Source organism: Ctenopharyngodon idella, chromosome 19 (genome assembly GCF_019924925.1).
Source record: "Ctenopharyngodon idella isolate HZGC_01 chromosome 19, HZGC01, whole genome shotgun sequence".
Taxonomy (NCBI): Eukaryota; Metazoa; Chordata; class Actinopteri; order Cypriniformes; family Xenocyprididae; genus Ctenopharyngodon; species Ctenopharyngodon idella.
This window is the reverse complement of record NC_067238.1, coordinates 23352356-23373393: the sequence shown is the minus strand read 5'-3', so window position 1 is coordinate 23373393 and position 21038 is coordinate 23352356. Positions and strand designations below refer to the sequence as shown.

The following is a 21038-nucleotide window of genomic DNA, read 5'->3' as shown; positions in this document are numbered from 1 at the left end:
CACATATCAGCCCTTAGGTGATAACTCCATTTCATCCTAGTTCATTGTACTGTAGCGTCAGATAATAGGCTTGCAGAGACTAAGATGATACATTTTTGTCAGTTTTAGTGCTGTGATATACATGTCCAGCGAAGCAGGTTTAAACCTAAAGGGCTCTGTTTGTTTTATTTTTCCTCTCAGCCCTGACTCACAGCACTCAGAGCACTTAACTTCCCATGATTCTCAGGTCCAAAATCAACATCTTTTTTTGTCATTACCATGTGTGCTTTATACAGTTGAATAAAGAGACATCTGATTGCGTAATTCAGTGAATACAGTGGGCTGTATAGAGGAATTATTTGTAAAAGGAACAGACAAAAGCCTAAAGCAGAACATTTTTTAAAGTACCTTACTGAAAACAGCAGCGCAGGAAACCTAATAGGGAGATGACAAATTATTTAGTAGCTGAAATATACAGAATCAGCTGTCTATTTTTTAATTTTCCAACCACTGGAATATTATATTTTGCCTGTCACGGTTTAGACTACAACATCTCCACCTAGTGGCACGTCAGTTGTAATGACAAACAGTTTGCCACAGTAATAACATTGTGTAAAATGATCAGGCCATTACAGTTAAATGAGATGATCCCACAGGTATGTGATGGAAAACAATTTACATAATTTTATACTTTGCATATCCCAATATACTATTCATATTCCAAACATGACCACATGAGGGCGCTGTCAGCTTTTGTTAGTAATTCAAGTCAAACCTCAGAAGTTCGCATTCATGCTCTCTAAACTCACAGAGCTCGTGACTACAACATACAATCCAACCAGAGGTGAAATACATAGCCTGGGCAACTGTTTATACAAAAAAAAAAAAAAAAAAAAAAAAAAAAATTCAACCAATAGTATAAATATGGGTACTATGAAAAAGAAACAAATAAATTGCAAAAAAAAAATTTAAAAAAAATATTAAACAAATAAAAAACTTGCAGTTAGTTATGCGCACTCTTATATTATAATATTTATAAATATTTTAACCCTCATTAAAAATGAAGTAATTGTATTATTGCATGAACTAATATATATATTAGTCAAAACAAAAAATGATTCAGACATTTTTGATATATTTTTACTAGTGGGTGCAGGACACTATAGTTCATTTATGTAAGTGGGAATAGCAAAATAAAATAAACTCTGACATATTATACCCAACATTTCTTCATACAGTGGACTACCAGTAAAATTGATAACAATTTGGGACCAAAAATTATTCAGACACTTTGACCTGACCATGTTTTGCTTAAGTGTTATCTGACATAATTAAGATAAATTTTTTCTGACACAGATCTTGTCATATTTTATTACCTTTTTTAAAAAAAAAACTATTGTGAATAAACTGTATTAATGAATGAAATGTTCAAGGTGTCTGAATAAATTTTGGTTTGACTGTATACACACACACACACACAAACACATATATATATAGAATTATTGGTTTGTGCTTTTCTTTCTCAGAACAAAATTGTCTAGAAAAAAGTCACCTAAAAATGTCTGAATGATTGATCACAACATAATTTTTATAAAAATTTGGCATGGCTCAAAGCATTGCTGTCAGTGCACTCGCAAATCATGACATTGTCAGGCTACTCTGTAATGCAGAGACAAATCAATGACAGGGTGAAAGAGAGACAGAGAGAAAGAGGTGCTTTTGAGGAGAACCAGTCAGTGAAGTCATGGTCCGTTCTCTCCCAGGCAGAGCAGTTTTCCTCTCTGGCTTTTATCAGTGAACTTTCCAAGCACTGTCACTTAAAATGCACACGGTACATTTAAATACAGTGATCATAAAGTTTTTGAAGTGATTTGTCCCATTATGACAGAAGATGTGTCAGTGCTTTATAGTCAAATGAGAAACATGATTCCAAAGAGGTCATCCGGTTAAAAAAAAAGCAGTCCTGTCGTTCTTTGTGGGTAAACAATCAGAGAGTGGTGTCGCCAGTGTGAGTGTGGATCTTGGCACAGTCCTAACATGAGTTGCGTGACAGATGATGCTTGCCAGTCAGACATTAACTCATTTGATCAACCTGATTTACTGGAAGATCCGAACATATAAGTCCTTCCAACTTTTGATTTCTAGTGGAAATTTGGCTCAGAGACGGGAGAAGGTTTCTGGATGCTGTGCTTGTCTTGAGAACAGCAAGAACCATTTCTGGCATTACAATCATTTTCATCATTAACAAATGTGGGGCAATGATGTCTTTGAGAACTGAACGTGTTTTTATCTTGTATGTTTGAAGAAACAGATGTTCAGATTGCTCTGTCACGCTCAGAATCAAGTGCTCCCTTAAGTGAGATAAGCTTCATCCTGAGTGTCCAGCTTTGGAATAATTTGACGTATTTTATGATGCATAGTATGTTTCTGAATTTCACCTCACTGCCCCTGCTGATAGAGAGAAGGAACCGTTTTAGTCATCTTCACTGGATTGTTTGTTTTACTTCTAGGAGAATTGAGGGACTGTAAAAATTAGACCACCGTGTGGTTGGCTGAATTAACTTTATCTCTCATGTTCATAGAGTTCATAGGGAAAAAAAATACAATGGCAGTCAATGGGGGCAAGATCTGCTTGGTTACAAACATTCTTCCAAATATCTTTGTGTACAGCAAAACAAAGAAATTTATACAGGTTTGGAACAATTTGAGGGTGAGTAAATGATGACAGAATTTTCATTTTTGGGTGAACTATCCCTTTAAGCTACGTAAGGTGATTCAGAATAAAGTGTAGGGAAGTAACTGAAAAAAAAAAAAAAAAAAAAAAAAAATTATTAGAGTATTAATAAACTATAGTAGACTGTTAGATTAGGGTTAGGTGTTAGGGTTCGGCTTAGTAGAATAAGTTGACATGTAGTTGAGAAGTTATAGTCAGTAGAATGTCTGTTGGGGGACCATTAAAATAAAGTGCTAGCAGATATTAAAGGGACAGTTCACCCAAAAATGAAAATTCTGTCTTTAATTACTCACCCTCATGTTGTTCTGAACCCGTAAGACTTTCGTTCATCTTCAGAACACTAATGAAGATCTTTTTGATGAAATCTGAGTGATTTCTGTCCCTCCATAGACAGCCTAAGCAACTAAAATTTGACGCTTCAAAAAGTTCATAAAGAGATCATTAAACAATTCAGTATGAATTGAGTGTTTAATGCAAATTTTCTAAAAAGACTTGATCACTTTATATGATGAACAGATTTAATTTAGGCTTTTATTCACATATAAACATTGATCAGCGAACATACTTCCGTTTACCATCACTGATGTGTGAGTTGATGAATGTTTATATGTGAATAAAAGCCTAAAATCAGTCTGTTCATCATATAAAGTGATCGTGTCTCTTCAGAAAATTTGGACTAAACCTCTCAATTCATATGGATTAGTTTTACAATCTCTTTATGAACTTTCTGAAGCATCAAATTGGTATTAGCGTAGCTGTCAATGAAGAGACAGAAATCTCTCAGATTTCATCAAAAAGATCTTAATTTGTGTTGCGAAGGTGAACGAAGGTCTTAGCGGTTTGGAACGACATGAGGGTGAATAATTAATGACAGAATTTTCATTTTTGGGTGAACTGTCCCTTTATCTATTTGTTATAAATAAAAACTAATAAATAAATAAAAACATTATATTATAAACATTCTCAAAAAAATATTTTTGTGTCAAACTGCTGGATCACGCTATGACTTGCACATGCCAAAGCAGCAGATTGACAATTTAAAGATTAGAAATATTTTTAAATTATATATTTTTAGAATGCCGTAGACCTTCTGCATTGAATAAACACATTTAAAGGGAACAAATTGTTTAGAAAGTATTGAGACCAACAGCAAAAATGTGGCCAAGCACTGAAATGGCAGCATGCGCATCACATTAAGCATGACCCAAAAAATGTACAGAGGACATGATGCACATTTGACATGATCAAACCAACAACCTTCCTTACCAGCCCAGATCTTTAGCCACACAAAATCCAGTCAAACATACACAACAACAGCAATATAAAAAAAAAAAACGTTTAAAAAAGATCTGTATCTGTTACAATTAAAAAATGAATTGGGGATTTGATACATCTTAGTAGGATTTTTATACCAATAGGTGGCGCTGTCACCAAACTCTACATGTACAGTCTCAGATCAGTTTGATAATGACACAAACTAAGTTTGATTTCAATATTCCAAAGCATTGCCATGATACTGCAAGTCCTCATGGCCAATTATGTATGCGCATTAATAAGTGAGTTTTGAAAATCAAAAATCCAGATGGTTATGTGCAGCAGAGTCTGAAGATCGCCTGGGCAAAATTTGGTGAAGATTGAACCAACTCTGTAGGAGGAGTAGCAAAAAAACAGCTTTCATCACACTCTAAGATGGCAGACAGCAGACATTTCTGTGCGTTATAACGATCAGATGAAGTGTTTAAGGTGGCACACCGCTCTCTGATGTGTGTGTGTGTGTGTGTGTGTGTGAGGGGTTAAGGAGGCGGCTGGGATCCGGAGGCTTGGAGCAGCTGCACTCGTGACTGAAATGAAAACAGGACTGAACGAGGCTGTCAGGCCTCTGATGTACGACTTGTAATGGGATGTTTCCAAACCTCCTTTCTCCATATGGCTGCCGACACAATCAGAAACACCCACCGCCTACAGAGCCGGGGACTCTCAGAGCACTACATCTGGTACACAGACACTCACACTTACACACATGCCAAACAAACACACTAATCCACTGTCTCTTATTGTGTTGACTGTTTAATGTAAGACTTTCACCTTTAGTTTAAAAATCAGATGTTCATTAAGGAGCATTAAGGCTTTACAACGCAAACAACATCTGAATTCAAGTCCAGGTAACTCCATAATTTGCAAGCCTTCAGGCCTCACCCTTGCACTAAATCCTCCCATCTGCATCAAACATGTCACTTCAGCGGCCGTGTTCAGACATTTCATTCTTCCCACACTCACTGTTCGCGGCTTAACCCAATCAAGTTCTCCTACATCTGTTTGTCTGTCAGCTCTCCAACATTTTGTGAAATCTCAGCCTGTCTGTTTTTGTTTGCTACGTCCTGTGCGGCGACTCGGAAGCGCTACTCTAAGTAAATGTCAGTTTGAATTTATCAGAAGCCGAACTGTTATAAACATTTCCTGACTTTCTGAGACCTCAATGCTCTCCTGAGTCGTGCTCACGGGAATCCACAGGAGGAGACAATGCCGTGTCTCATGAGCTCATCCAGGCTGGCCTGTTAGCTCACAATATTCTGGCTGTGGAAAACACTTTTTATTCACACCTGAAAGACCCAAAACAGGAAGTATCATCTGTTCACTCTCTGACCTCTTCTAAAGAGGTGGACACACTCGGCTGTCCATGAATCCTCTCAGGTGAACTGCCCTCACATTGAGACCCAAGAGCCCTTGATAACTGGAAAATAAACTCTCCAGGCAGTTAGGTCAAGTGAGTGACATCCAGGGCTTGACATTAACAACCGCCAACCCGCCAAATGCGGGTGGATTTCAGCAGTGACGTGTAACGCAGTCACTCCTACTAGCCACTTTGGCAGGTTGAATTTTATATATAATATATATACATTTTTCAATTGTAGTCTTTTACAAAGATATCTGAAATAATAAGCTAAGTGCAATGTAGTGTTGTCAAAAAAAATATAGACATATCAATACTGAAATATCTGAAACACTTCCAATACTTATTTTCTACAGAATAGATACACAATAGCTGCGCTTTCTCGCTCTCTCATCTTTCAAACAGAGAGTTGACACACAAACCCGCCTCCCCTTACTTACTCGTTTCATTTGCTCCGGATGAATATTGTTGGTGTTACATGACTTTAATTTAAGGACTAGTAACTTTGGAAAACCACTAGCCACAGTGGCTGGTGAGCAAAAATGTTAAAGATAGGGTAGGTCATTTTCGGAGAGGCTAGCAATAGCGAGCTAGCTTTGAAAGCATACAATCCCACCCACACTTCAGAGCCACACCTCCTCCAAAACACATGAAAGCGTACAGCAGGGAGCAAACAAAAGTGTCACGAGAGACGGTGTTAAACTACCTCATGTCTTAAAATGCATAACATTACAATGATAATGAACGTAAACAACTTAAAGACACTGACCTGAATCAGCTGACTGCTGCAGATTAATTTCAGAGTTGATAGTGTTGCCATTGAACCGCATAAATTCAGCCACGAGTCACGAACCGCTGTGAGCATAACATCACAGGTTTCCATCTCTTCTGAGGGATATGATTTTGAACATTTTATGAACATTTTATGGTCCTACACCTTCCAAAGACAATATAAATATATATAAATACATTTAGACCACTTAACTTAGTGATTGCCACTGGGATGTGACTTTAATGTCAAGGTCTGTTGACATCCATAACCTGCCTTAAATTATTGTGATAGTCTAAGATGAACTAAAAATCTAAAAATGTAGCATACTGTAACAGACTTACTGCAAATCTGCGCCTTTAGAATGAGATCAGTGCATGTTCAAAGTGTTAATAATCTACAATGACATTATATTTTGTTTGTGTAAATTGGCTGATTTATTGAAAACAATGCAATTCCTGACTACATCTCTACTATAAAAAATAAATGTTTTTAATTTCTGAATTTAAAATTCATTTTGATATTTTCTGAGGGCATACAGTCAAGATGTCTGAATTAAAAATAAAACTGTCCTGATATCATAATGAAGACAAATTTCATTAAAAGTGCAATTCTTGAAAAGAAAACTTAAATAGTTTTATATAAACTTATTTTATTTATTTATTTATTTTTAGAAATTTAAAATTTTTAACAAAGCAAGACATTATATCATAGAGAGGACCCCTGCAGACCGTCATGTTTTGTGGTCAAAAGGTCTCTTAAAGTATCATATGTCACATGGTGTAACTCCCCCAAAACACATTGATAATATGTTACTTCTTTTTAATTGGTTTACATGACACTTTTACAGTTAGGTTCTGAAACCAACATAAATACAAAGCGTGCATTTTTAAGAACTTGGCACATATTTTAAACTAGATTTTTTAAATTTGTCTTTTTCTTTATCATGGACCCTCCTATTTGTCACTGACCCTCTTATAAGACACTGATCAATATATCTTAGCACCTCAGGTTTATTATTTACATTCTATTATAGTATTTATTAATATTTTGATTTAGTTTTTATTTTTACATTTTGAGTTTTCAATTTCATTTTAGTTTAATTTTTTATTTAGCTTTATTTTTCTATTGCAGCTTAGTTTCAGTAATATGAGTATTTATTTCAGTTATCTGTCAAGGCATTTGTAAGATGTTTAGGTTTATCATCTAAAATGTATATTTTATTTTATTTCAGCTTAATTTAAATAAATGTTTTTAAAAAAAAAAAAAAAAAAAATTTAGTTAAAAAGAACAGACATTTTATCCACAGCATATCAAACATCAGCATATCAAACACCCATTTAAATGTAAAACCCTACTTAATGATTAAAGTAGCATTTTTTTCATACATGTAGTTCTGTCAAAGTGTACTTCTTCATCTTCAAACAGGCTCAGAGGCCATTTCAAGTTTTAGCGAGTTAAATTACAACCTCTGATCAAAACTGTGCTGCCGTGAATAGAGCAGACTGCTGTAGCCAGAGAGGGCGGGTTTGAAAATCAGAACCAGTTTCCTCACAATTATGAAGCAGTTCAGTATCCCAGTCAGACTGCGGACTGCCAGGCAGGTGGGTTTTTATTGGCTTTTGTCTGAAAAGGCTTTAAATGACTTCACTGGTGGGTCAGGGCCAACCTCCATCAGTGCTAATGCAGAATAGGTAATTACTGAGGGAAATACCATGAACTGCCTTCAAAACCACCCAGCCAGGGCCAAGTGTTACATCATTAGAGCGCAAACACACACACACACACACACACACACACACACACACACACACACACACACACACACACACACACACACACATCCAGACATGCATTCCCCCTCTCTCATGCTCATGTTAAGGTAAAAGAGCAGATGACCGTCACCTATAAGTTTATGGTCCAGGCTTGGTGGTATTTTAGAAAGAAAAAAACTCCCCAGCCTGTCTATAGTGACACCACAGTCATATATCACACAGGTCTGGCTTTAACACACTGCCATTTCCATACACTCTTTAACTTACACTCCTTCAAAACCAGTGCAATTAAATGCTGTCCCACTCCGGCACTCCGAGTCCTTGGTCTTAGCCACAGTTAATCGACTGGCACGACTTCAAAACAGAATCCTTGAGAGTCGAGCCTTGGCCATTCACATCAAGAGACCTACTATTATATTGTTAACATATTATTTCAGTCTAAATAATGGGTTCCCACTGCTGTCGACTAAAAATCATTACTGCCATGGAGGAGGTGCGTTCGAGACAAGCCACTGACGTACCTAACAGGCAAAGTACTCATTAGGTTCTAAGATTGAAGGAGATCATAAATGATGTTTCCTAAACCCAACTATAGAAACACCATATGGACCGTCCATGTAACATGTACCGACTTTGTGCAGTAGATTCTATACAGTGAAAGACAAAGTCATACTAATAAAAACATTACCTCATAGAAGCTCATGGATAATGTCTAATAAATACCAAAGCCATCTGGATACAGTAAGTTTTCATGTTTTACCAGTGGTGGACAGTAACGAACAGTATTTTTCATTATTGGAAACTTTTACTTCGCCACTGTAAACCCTAACGCGCAAAATAATTAATTGGTTTGAGAATGACAAACTTAAATTAAACAAATTAGTTCAGTCAGATTAACTTTTTTAGTATTTAGCACTTTCTTTTTCTTTCAGGTTCACAGAACTGATATATTTTAAGCAAATTGAACTGTTTCATTGTTTTGAGTTTTATTAACTTAATTCTTTTAATTTAATTTTAATTTAGACTTTTAACAATTAAAATGTATGAATACAAAATGCCAGTTCTGCTTAAACTTTGAATTTCTTAACTTAAAAATTGAGGCAACTGATTGCCTCATATTTTTTGCCAACTTATTCGGGTTTACAGTATACATTTAAATTAATATCTTTCTTTTTGCTCCACTATGTTTCATAAAAGCATTTTGTTCCTTGTTTTTTCCAAGTGAAGAACGCAAAATCAGGTCTGAGGAATAACAATGTCTTGATATGTGATGAATAACTTTTTTAGCTGATTCTTTTCAATAACCCTGTTAAACTCATTCTGAAATTGCATAGAATGATTCATTCTAAAGTAATGTCCAATTCATGATGGATCATTCTTGATGCTTTTCAACAAACCTGTTGAACTTGTTGATAAATCACATTGAACGATTCCTTTGAATAATTCATTTTGATAAAGTGATATCTGATTTGTAATGAGTCAAAGAATCTGTTGAACTGAATGAATCTGAATGATTCATTTGAATAATTAATTCTGCTGAAGTGATGTCTGGTCCATTATCAATCATTCTTTTGAGCTGATTCTTTTTAATTAACCTGTTCACAAATGGCACTGAATGATTCATTCACATACTGGACTGATCCAGTTGGTGAAAGCTCAGTTGTATCTGTGTATATTAGACCCTTCTCCTTAAATAGGTATTTTGAGCAGTAGGATGTCACGCTGCAAGAGGGAAAAAAATAAAATAAATAATGAACAATATTCTCCTTATAGATCAGAACTTTTACTTTTGATAATTAAGTACATTCAAAAGTAAATACTTTTTGACTTATACCTACTTTTCATCTATACCTGAATACAGGACTTGTGTATATTGGCCACCATTGCATTTTACATATGCGTGCATGGGACTTAGATTGGAATAATTGATACATATTATGCAGTCATTATTTCAAACTGAAGCTAATTTCAAGAGGAAATGACTGAAAATTTAGCCTTAAATGTGTTATCAACTTTTATTTGTGCTGATGGTCTAAATGAAAGATAGTCTAATGAAAATATGGGCATCGCTGTCACACAAACTCTCAAGGAAGGAAGTCCCCAGTGGGATTTACCACCTCAGTCATAGCGAGCAACAGATGGGCCATAACAATAAAAGACGCATCACAGACTCACGTGTGAATCACATCAGCACACTCTCTCTCGTTAGCGCCAGACATGTCTAATTGATTCCAGATGCAGGTTGACAGAAGAGGAAGTCGAGTAATGAGGGGTCGCCTGCAATTCGCCGCCTAGTCCGCCGCTGCCACACATCCTCAGTGACGGACTGCAATTTTATGGTCAATTGGGCCCTTCAGCTGAAGGGAAACTTCACATGCAGGGAACATGTGAAACTCGGGTGGATTTTACAGAGAGGCATCATATGAATGCGCAAAAGGTTCACTAAAGACACAATTTACCTCAAATTAAATACCTCTTTGTCCCTGAGAAGGAGTGTCTTGTCTTGCCGCGGTTCTATTCTTTAGTTTTGCCACAAGGCAAGTCACACCACACTCCTTTGAAAAGTCAGCACAGACTCAAGAGAACCAATTACTGTCTGGAAAGAGTGCTCTCATTTTCATACCTCTAAAGACTTCAGTCGAGATGCACTGAGCTATTTGCAGTTTGCAGGACATCTCAAATGGTATGGAAAACAGTAATCTATAGCTGACAGCTCTCACAAGTATTCCCTCTTTTGCATTATCATTTTTTTTTTTCTCTATGTTCTGCTTTTATCTCTGGTAAGAAATACTGCTTAATAGGGATGTAGCTAAACTTGAATGCCTTATTTGGAAAAGCATGAATAATAACTTCAAAATTAATAATAAATTCTACTGAATAATAGAACATACACTCTAAAAAGTGCTGGATTAAAAACAACCCAAGTTGGGCTGAAAATGGACAGCAATTGGGTTGTTTTAGCTCAGCGGTTGGGTTAAATATTTGCCCAACCTGCTGGGTAGTCTTATTTAACTCAACTATTGTTTACGAATGACTGTATTGCTTGTTCATTTTAATTTTGGTTCATTTTAAGCCAGCCATATAGTAATTTTTAAACAATAGTTGGGTTAAATAAAACTATCCAGCACATTGGGCAAACATTTAACCCAACCGCTGGGTTTGTCCATTTTCAACCCAACTTGGGTTGTTTTTAACACAGCATTTTGTGTATATTCACTTGGGTGTAAATGCATGGTGGTGATTTCAAGATTACATTGGATCAGAAATCCAAACTTGTCAGGATTACCATTACACAAAGATGCTTTTTTTTTTTTTTTACATCTCGGGATGTCTATGTTAATGTTTTAAATCTTTCCACATATTACATGTTTCTGTGTCTCAAGCACATTGTACGCAGTAGAGGTATTGAACGAATCTGTGTTTTAGAACATGAACAAAAACTGAGGAAACAAATGTTATTTTACATATGATAATGTTCAAAAGTTTGGGGTCAGTAAGATTTATATATATATATATATATATAAATTGTGTTTCTGATAAATCATGTGACACTGAAGACTGGAGTAATGATGGTGAAAATTAAGCTTTGTCATCACAGGAATAAATTGCATTTTAAAATATATTTAAGTAGAAAATTACTGATTTTACTATATTTTGTATAAAATAAATGCAGCCTTGGTGAGACTTTTTTTAAAAACATCTTACAGAAAAAAAAATCTTACAGACAGCAAACTTTTGAACGGTAGTGTAAAAGTTGTAATAAAAAAAGAAAACATTTTATGAATTATACAAGTCATATTTGCTTATGAATACTATAAATGAAATAGAATTACATGTAAATGGTCTTTTCATTTAATACACTTCTGGTTTAAGCCATTCTCTGAATCCATATACAGAAATATAATTTTATTATTAAAACAGATACATATACATAAAATGGCTTTGCCGTACTCCCCCACTGGATCCTACCAGCCATATAGGCCTAGGCATACCAAACGCGTTCTCCATTTCATTTCAAATCCATTTTCATTAGTGACAAATGTCTGTGTTGGGATAAGGAAATACATACCTGTCGGCCATGTTTGTGACCAATAAAACGATCCCTCGTTAAGTTTAGTCAAAATAAATGTGACAGTTGAAATGAGCTCAAACATCATTCAATGCCAAATATGAGACCGTTTCATTTGAAGAGGATTAGACTGGAAAATCACTTCAGCTCTTTCAAGAAGGCTGTGCCTCTTTTTCAATTACCTTAATACTGTGACAGCGGAGAACTGCTGCTATGATGTCACGTAAATAATATAGGTGCAATTACTTTACATATGTATCTTTTCATAGCATGCTGCCACAAAACTTTAGGAATGTATAATTTATGTCCAAGACCACCAAAAAGCCATAAACCCCTCTAAGCATATGCAATAGTCATGCATCCTAAACCTAGATCCATTCTGACTGGAAAGCCCCGATGATTGATGAATTTCTAAATCAGACAGGAAATAGGCAATGCTACCGCACAAATATTTTCCACAGACCACCAACTTAAACTCCCAAGAGGCACCTAGAGAATCCTTAGAGAGAGAAAAAAGATGCAAGAGAAAAGAAGTAATACTTGCACTGCAATATCAACAACATGACAAAATACAAAAGATGTGGCTTTTCTTAGAAACCACACAAAGGAAACTTAAAGGACAAAACATCAATCCAGCATAAAAGCAATGGGGCCATACTGTTACAAGACTTCAACAGTGCACCAAAAATAGCCACAGAAGGGCTCCAAAATGACCCATAATTAGGAATTTCAAACCCAAACCCAAAGAGTTTCATTTAGATTTCTAATTTGCGGGCATTCCAAAAAGTTGCCTGCGCGAAATGTTGCAAAAAATCAAATTAAAATATTAGTGAGAAAAGTTCGACTTCTTCAGACTCAAGAGATCAGTTAAACCATAGAACTAGAGGGACGGTCTACACTTATTGATAACATTACAACTAAACAGCTCGACTTCCAAACCAACGAGAAGTCATATATTAAATGTAACAAACCTGCTTGGCTCCAGCAGTTATGATTATTTTGATGAAAAATATTCTGTGAGATAAACTCTGAGGCTGTAAATTTTAACTCATTCCCTGGGCCCCGAAGTAAACGGCAAAAGCAGACACTTAGAACACACACACACCCACTTTAACTGAAAGAGTACACTTATGCAACCCCCAGTAACAATAAAGGCTTATTGTCTGGGTCTGAAGAGCAGACACAGGTCTGACTGTATCCCTGTGGTCATTAAGACTCCTTCAGAGCTCATAATAGGGATCTCAGCTTCTCTCTACGAAATTTAAGTCCTGTCTTGCTCAGGGCAGAATGTCTGCTGGACATCAGGCGCTTTATAATGGCTTGGAAGGGATTTTCAACCCAAAGCAATAATTCTCTTCTAAATATATCGCTTGACACTACAAATCATCTGGGTCTTGCTTTTTTTATATTTGGGTGCAAAAAGATCATTCTTTTGTGTTTGAGAGGTGTAAGCATTCACTCTGACAAAGCTGACGGACACCTGCACTATAAAAATGGCTGTAAAAAAAAATAAAAAATAACGTAAAGTTTTTGCTTTTAATGCATTCACACTGAACATTGAAGGCTAACAGAACACTGAAAGCTAACATATGTGAAAATATAAGTCTTTACAACTATTAAAGTGCCCATTATGCTATGATAAAGATTCCTAATATTGCTTTGGAGGTCTTCTACAATAAGTTTACTTGAGTCCAAGGTAAAAAAAAACTTGCATTTCAGCATCACCTCTTATCTCATAGTGTCTGAAACTGTTCGATCAAGTTTGGCCTCTCTAAACCCCTCCTTCCCAAGATCATACTCTGCTCTGATTGGCCAGATGGCCCAGTCTGTTGTAACTGGTTCTGAATTTAATCTCTGGAGGCTTCCTCGGCACTTGTATACACAGTAATGATGCGCGGATCGCAGTTATCTCCGCGGACACTACGGATAATATGCTACGCGGTTGTGGGATCTACTTGTTTAAGCATAAACATAACACCTACAAAGTTAAATGCAAAGGGAGAAATTTTCTTTTAAAGAAATCGCTTTTTAAGGACTACAACAAACGGCTGGTAGAGACTACAACGAGCTTCTTCCCAGGTTAGTGACATCAGTAACCCTAAAATTTACATAAACCCCGCCCCGAGAACATGCAACAAAGGGGTGAGGCCATGTTATTGCAATACGGTATAACACAAATGCAATAGCATGTCATGAAAGCAAGATGACAATATAAGTTATAACCGTAATTAAACTAAACTATACCTGTTCTATCTTCATGCAGCATATATTCTCTGGCTCTGTAGGCATTTTACAACAGTTCCCACATGAGCGATTTATAGATTATCATGACAGAATATGCTAATCAATGACTTTAAGATAGTTATCTCCACATCAGCTACATAAATTCATCAACTAACCATTCAGAAACATCCTGTTGCATTCTACATGTTGTCACTTCTTCTTGAGTCTCTCCATCAGTGTCCGACTCCGGTTTGAACATAAAAGGCTGAACAATTTCTGACATTGTCAGTAAGTCTGCGTGAGGTAATGGGAGCTACTAACAAGCCCTCGAAACTCCGCCATCCTTGTGGGAGCAGCAGCTTATTTGCATTTAAAGGGACACACACAAAACAGCATGTTTTTCTCACCCTCAAAAAGTGAAATTCAACATGCTATAAAAAATGATCTGTGGGGTATTTTGAGCTAAAACTTAACATACGCACTCTGGGGACATCAGAGACTTATTTTACATCTTGTAAAAGTGGCATTATATGACCCCTTTAATTTCTTGTATGTGTGTTCGGGATGGTGCCATGACGGAAACAGTCTCAATTTAAGTTTGAAGGAAGTAAAGCCTCTGTTTAGGCTATTAAGGAAATATAATTTTGCCAAAGAAGAACTGTTACTTTAAATAAATGTTCATTTAAAAGCAGTCTACTTCAGTTACCATATTATCATGCTTAACACTGAGAAGAATAATTGTCATGTGACGATCAAGTGCAGGTTGTGTGGACGATTTATTTTTAACAGCGGATTCGGGTAAACTTAGAGCTGATCCGTGCATCTCTAATACACAGTGATGTATATGAACAGTAACGATGGCGGCAGTTTTACCGTATCAATTCAAGCCAGAGTCCTCATCCTTTGGAAGTGCGTGCAAAGTGGATTTGCTCTCGCAGCACAGGAAACAGTGCCTACTTTACATGTCGACAACACGAACTGAACTCTTCCCGGCCTCAGCTACAACAGTGTTTGAGGGCGAATCAAAGTAGAGCAGACAAGGAGGACCATAGGCTGGCATTATGCAAATTTTTTACAAACCTACTTAGGTTTGTGTAGGAAGTAATTGGAATTATTGACAATTCATTTCAGGCAGTTCAAAATCGGTTCTTTGTTTTGGGAGACAATAACTCCATTTATCGGGCACCTTGATCTTTAAAACTTTACAGACCTTTTACATTCAAATCAGCTGTATAACACACTACATTTTCCGAAAAAGCAAACTTTAATAATACATGCCTGTTATAATGCCTTAATAATACATGCCTGTTAGGTTCAGCGGTCTGCAGACCTAATAGAGGACCACCCATCTTCTTAAGCCTATAGCTGTGGCCCACTGACCTACACCGGCCACCACAAAGCAGGTCTACTTCGCACATATTGTACACTGTGCATTTGCATTATGCTCATTACTGTGCCATAGAGTCTATGAGTTAGAGCAATATAGTCTCAGATGGGAAACTTACTATTCTTTTACTTTAAAGAAAATATTGTTTCAAACACACTTAATGTGTTGCACATTAACCCTAACATTCCACATTTGATCATCATCCGGTTACTTTGTTGCGTTTTTCAGTGTGAACATACTTCTCGCACTACTACACAGAATAGTGCAGATGTATGTGAAATGAGACTCACCTCTCGACTTTTTTCCAGATAGGATTCCTGAACACACCCCCATCTGCCATTGGTCAACCAATAGATAGTCCCGCCCCAAACTCACACCACTGGTTAAACTGATGGGTGGGGGAAAAATGAAAAAAACATTCACCTTCAAAACAAGCAAATCTTAATATCCTAATAGGGTGTTTAGATATTTTATATTTATATGATGCAATATATTATACTGTTAAAACAGGACAAAGATACTGATTAAAAATGTTTTTGTATGTACTTTTACAAAACATTTTGAGGCCCTGTTTAACATATTTAATATTAGCCTACTATTATACATCAAATATGAATTCTGTATTATTTTGAATTCTCTATCATCAACCCACTTTTTCTGCATAATCTCCTTGTGCAATATTGAGTTATTCCATCTCATTAGCTGTGCTGAGGAGTGAGTAACATATGTATATTTGCACAGTCTAGTGAAGGTGGAGCTATGCTTGTATAAAGTGGCTGGTTTTATAGACTGTTTCTTATTTGGACTGAGTTTTATGGCCTTTTAGAATAATGGGATTATTGTAGAGCGAGCGTTACACCTACAGCTGGGCCACAGACAGTCCATGGCACGAGGCTAACTTCCTCTCTCATCACATGCTGTGAAAGATGCATTACCTTGGCATCTCATTATGTTCTTGGGACTAATTACATGCCTGTTAGGTTCAGCGGTCTGCAGACCTAATAGAGGACCACCCATCTTCTTAAGCCTATAGCTGTGGCCTACTGACCTACACCGGCCACCACGAAGCAGGTCTACAATTTCATCCACTACCATACTCGGTAATCTTAATAAAAAAACAAGCAAATGTGCTCATGGACAGCTGCTTTTGGTGATCTAAATAGGCTTAGCATTGCTTAAAACTCTGCAAAATAAAATATATAGCTTATGTCATGGATATAACAGTAATTTAAGTTCTGAAACAGAATATTTCATCATTTTTGCCAGCCCCAAAACATAAGCCAAATAACATACTCGCAAAAACCTGAAAGGAAAAACAAGAATATCAGAAGATTTCATGAAAAGGATCAATGTTGTGAGAGATAAACAACCCCCCAATGTGTTTACATCTGCTGGCAGGCACGAAAAGTGCCAGAGGCCAAAACTCCAGGCGCTGTTATTATATTCCCTCATTGATCTATTGCGCTTTTTTAGTAATTGGGGCATCATGGAAGGTCTCAATCCATCATCTGGGCCTCAGAAATCAGTGTTTTCAAACAGTTCCCTAAGTTAGCCAGCACTTATAAATAACACGGCGTCTGAGCTGCAAACATCCATGGCAGACAGCTGAGCCTATTGTTGATGCTCTACTGCGTTCCCCCTCCTCTCTGCAAGGGGATGTGGTGGAAGATTGATGCGAGATGTCACTGGAGGGAAGTAGGAGTGGCCGGGCTTCAGTGTACCGCGTGTCCCTGCTCTCCAGCGCAGCAGGCAGCTGCATAGTCTGGCGGCCAGCGTTCCTGCCTGCAGTCATGGAGGGATCTTGGGGAACGCAGCAGAAACCATCCCACCGAATGCGGTATGCTGAGGCCTGCAGATCTATATTACCCAGTCGGGGATGCTGGGCAAAGGCCACAATAAACAATGCAGAGGTCAAAAGAAGTGGGTTTTATCAGTAATTACTAATAATACCGTAAAGAAGTGTCTTGAATCAACACTGCAGGCCAAAAAAAGGGGAAATGGTGGAGTACTGAAGCATGTAAAGAAAGTAGTCCCTGTGTAGTCACCAGTGGTGTGAAATGAGGCATTGATTTGCAATCTGCTGAGTAACAGGACGCCCTGTCATTCAGGTTATCAATGGGGTGTAAAGGCTTTTGGTATTTGGCACATAAGCCTCCTCACGCTAGGTGCCAACTTAAACAGCAGTTTAAGCCCCACGACGCAGGACAAACCATTCTCTGTCATCGCAATACTTCACGCTGTCTCCACTACTTCACTGCCAAAACTTCAGAATGAGCATTTTCTAGGGAAGTATGAATGTTAGAAAGGCACTTTAGAACCGTGTTTTGTATCACAATGTTGCAGGGGAGATTTGCTTTATTAATACGTATAACATTGATGCTCATAATATAGAGATTTGAAAATAAACAAAGGCCAGCATTCGGATATAAGGAAGCAATTCATGTTTTAGCGAGAGCAAACGAAAGCACGGCGGAGTTAACAATTAACGCTATTGTTTCGTACAACCAAAAGCATGTTTGCGAATGTGATAATGTTTTTAACATAAACAAGAAGTAAATATTACGTAACGTACGTTTTAGACAAAATATTGTCGGTTTCCTTACCTATTATGATCTGCGAATGAAATCCAAAGAGCCATGGCATGGCAGAATTCAACGCTGCGTCACCGTGTCATACATTACTGGCGCATCATTCCTGAAGGAATGATTCACTGACTCACTCATGAAGACTCATTTCGTTCCCGAATTCGGAACCCCATACTAGTATACTACTCGTACTACCTTTATGTCTTTCTATGGCAGAAATAGCAAGAGTAAATTGCTAGTATGTGGAACTCAGCAAGTGTTTTTGAACGAATGAATGAATAAATGAATGATACAATGACTCACAATGATTCATAAACACATATATCTCCACCTACTATAGGTAACGCTTGTCAGTGTTGTAACTAAAACCAACAAAAATTGCTGAAATAAAAAACATGAATATTAGATGAAAAACTTAAAAAAAAAAAACTTAAGCTAAATAACAAAAACAAACAAAACTGAAAATATAAAAATAAAAACTATTTCAAAATATTAGTAAATACTATTTATAAATAATACTAAAGTAACACTGAACAATGTAACCTGCAGAAAGAGTTACTGAAATACTGAAATGCACAAATGGACTATAATGAGCAAACACAGACAAGTGGACTGATACAGTAAAGTTGTGACCCAGAAATTGTTCAGATTCAGTTCTGTTCAGATTGTACATAGGGAAAAATACTAAAAATAATATATGCATATCAAATAATAAATGCAACTAACCCTGTCATTTTGCATAGTTATTACTGCAAACTATGTGACCCTGGACCACAAAACAAGGGTCAATTTTTTGAAATTGAAATTTATACGTAATCTGAAAGTTCAATAAATAAGCTTTCCATTGATGTATGGTTTGATATGACAATATTTGGCCGAGATACAACTATTTGAAAATCTGGAATCTGAGGGTGCAAAAAAATCTAAATATTGAGAAAATCGCCTTTGAAGTTGTCCAAATTAAGTCCTTAGCAATGCATATCCACTCACAAAAATATATTTTTTATATATATATATTTACGGTAGGAAATTTACAAAATATCTTCATGGAACATGATCTTTACGTAATATCCAATTGATTTTTTGCATAAAAGAAAAATCGATAATTTTGACCCATATTGTTGGCTATTGCTAAATATACCCGTGCCACTTATGAATGGTTTTGTGGTCCAGGATCACATGTGCTCATCAACTTTTAAAAAGGATGCTTCCCACATTTTTGTTATTTATGCCAAAGACTGTAAATCACACTTCTGTTGTTGTTTATACTTTTACAAAATGGTCAGTTTTTTTTTATCCTTTATCTTATGTATTGTTAATAATTTTGCATATTGTTGAACCTGTGCAGTTCAATGTCAATGTTTGACTGTAACAACATTTTTTCTTTTTCTTTTGTACGATAAGCCATTTTGGTTGTGTTGGGTCGCCACTGATGTCTAATGTAAAATGTAGGTCCTGAATCAAATCCAGTAGAGACCCACAGATCCACAGTGATGAGATTTTGATAAGTGATCTGGAAGAGCGTTAGACTGAGGCACTACATGAAGAATAACTAGCGCACCTTGCCAAATCCAGAGCCTGCAATCTGTTATTACAAGCAGAGCAGTTTTATGTCTTTAAATAAAGTTTTATTTCTTTAAAAACTGTAGAATCGATAAAGGCATATCTAAATAATTAAACTACTGTCTTAATCAGCTTGAAGAACTTTCCAAATCTACCATTAAAATGTTTAACTGGATCAGATGAAAGGATTATGATTAAAATAATAAATCTTTTATATGGAGTGACACTATTCCAGAAAGTCCTTTTACAGCAGAAGTGATACTAAACTAGTAACTGTTTTCAACAGTTGATCTCGCCCTGAACTCATGCGTTTAGTTGGAATAGGGATTTAATGTGTTCTACCATGTAAATCCAGTAAAATATTATAACACATACAAACACATACACAAACGTCGGCTGACCCCTATGATCCTATGCCGTGCACAGGGTCTGGGTCACTGTTGATGTTATTTCACGGCCCCTCAGGCTTGACTGTAGAGCAGTCTCTCCACATCCTGAGCACTCGGCTACTTTTGTCCTCCATCCAACCTGCACAGCTAGGGACTTCCAGTCAAGGTCCAGATTTATGAGGCCCTTCTCTACTGGGGACTCACCCCACTACAGCAGCAACAGGCTTGTTCTTCAAACAATAACATCCAACTGCGCGGGAAAACCAGTGCACTTTCCCTTTTCCCTCTTTCTTTCTTACCTTCACTATTTTGCATATTTTTATTGTAAGTGGGATGATCTTTGCCATCTAATTTTAAATAAAAAGGCAAGTAAAAATTCTTGTATGTTCTGAGATAATTGTAAACTTGACCACAAATAATGGTTTTTCAATTGTCTTTTTTTCTTTTTTGACTGACTACTGTGATTAAAATAAGCCAATGAGTACATTTGTACCCATCCACTTTTTCTGCAGAATCCAGAAGTATTTTTCCCATAAATTTTTCCCATTGGAATTTTAAAAAGTATTTGTTAAAGTGATATAAGTCATGAACCAAGCCAGCCAGCTACAAGGTGAAGTATAACATTACAAACTTTTATTTGAATCAAAAAACTATTTGAAAATCTGACAAAAAGACAAAGACTGTGTACTTAACAGCTTTAGTGAGGGAAAGAACTACAATCCCCATGAAGCATTGCGAATTACATAATCAAATTAAATATGGAGAATTATAAAACTATTCATTTAAAGTTGTTGATTCTATCTATAGAAACCATACATTTTAAGTTTATATATATATATACCCTTGCAATACGTTTAAATGGAACGCCGTAAACCCTTGATTATTTGGAATGTG

The 21038-nt window shown here is 36.5% G+C and overlaps 1 long non-coding RNA gene across 1 annotated transcript in view; it reads right to left on the bottom strand.

The window, feature by feature from the left end:
- Nucleotides 1-18757, bottom strand: part of LOC127501401 (uncharacterized) — a 59116-nt gene extending 40359 nt beyond the window's left edge. The window contains exons 1-2 of the long non-coding RNA XR_007926595.1: nucleotides 18211-18757; nucleotides 15898-15995 (exon numbers count right to left, since the gene is read on the bottom strand). This is a non-coding gene — a long non-coding RNA (uncharacterized LOC127501401). The remainder of the gene's footprint in view (nucleotides 1-15897; nucleotides 15996-18210) is intronic.
- Between the last annotated feature and the right edge of the window lie 2281 nt (nucleotides 18758-21038).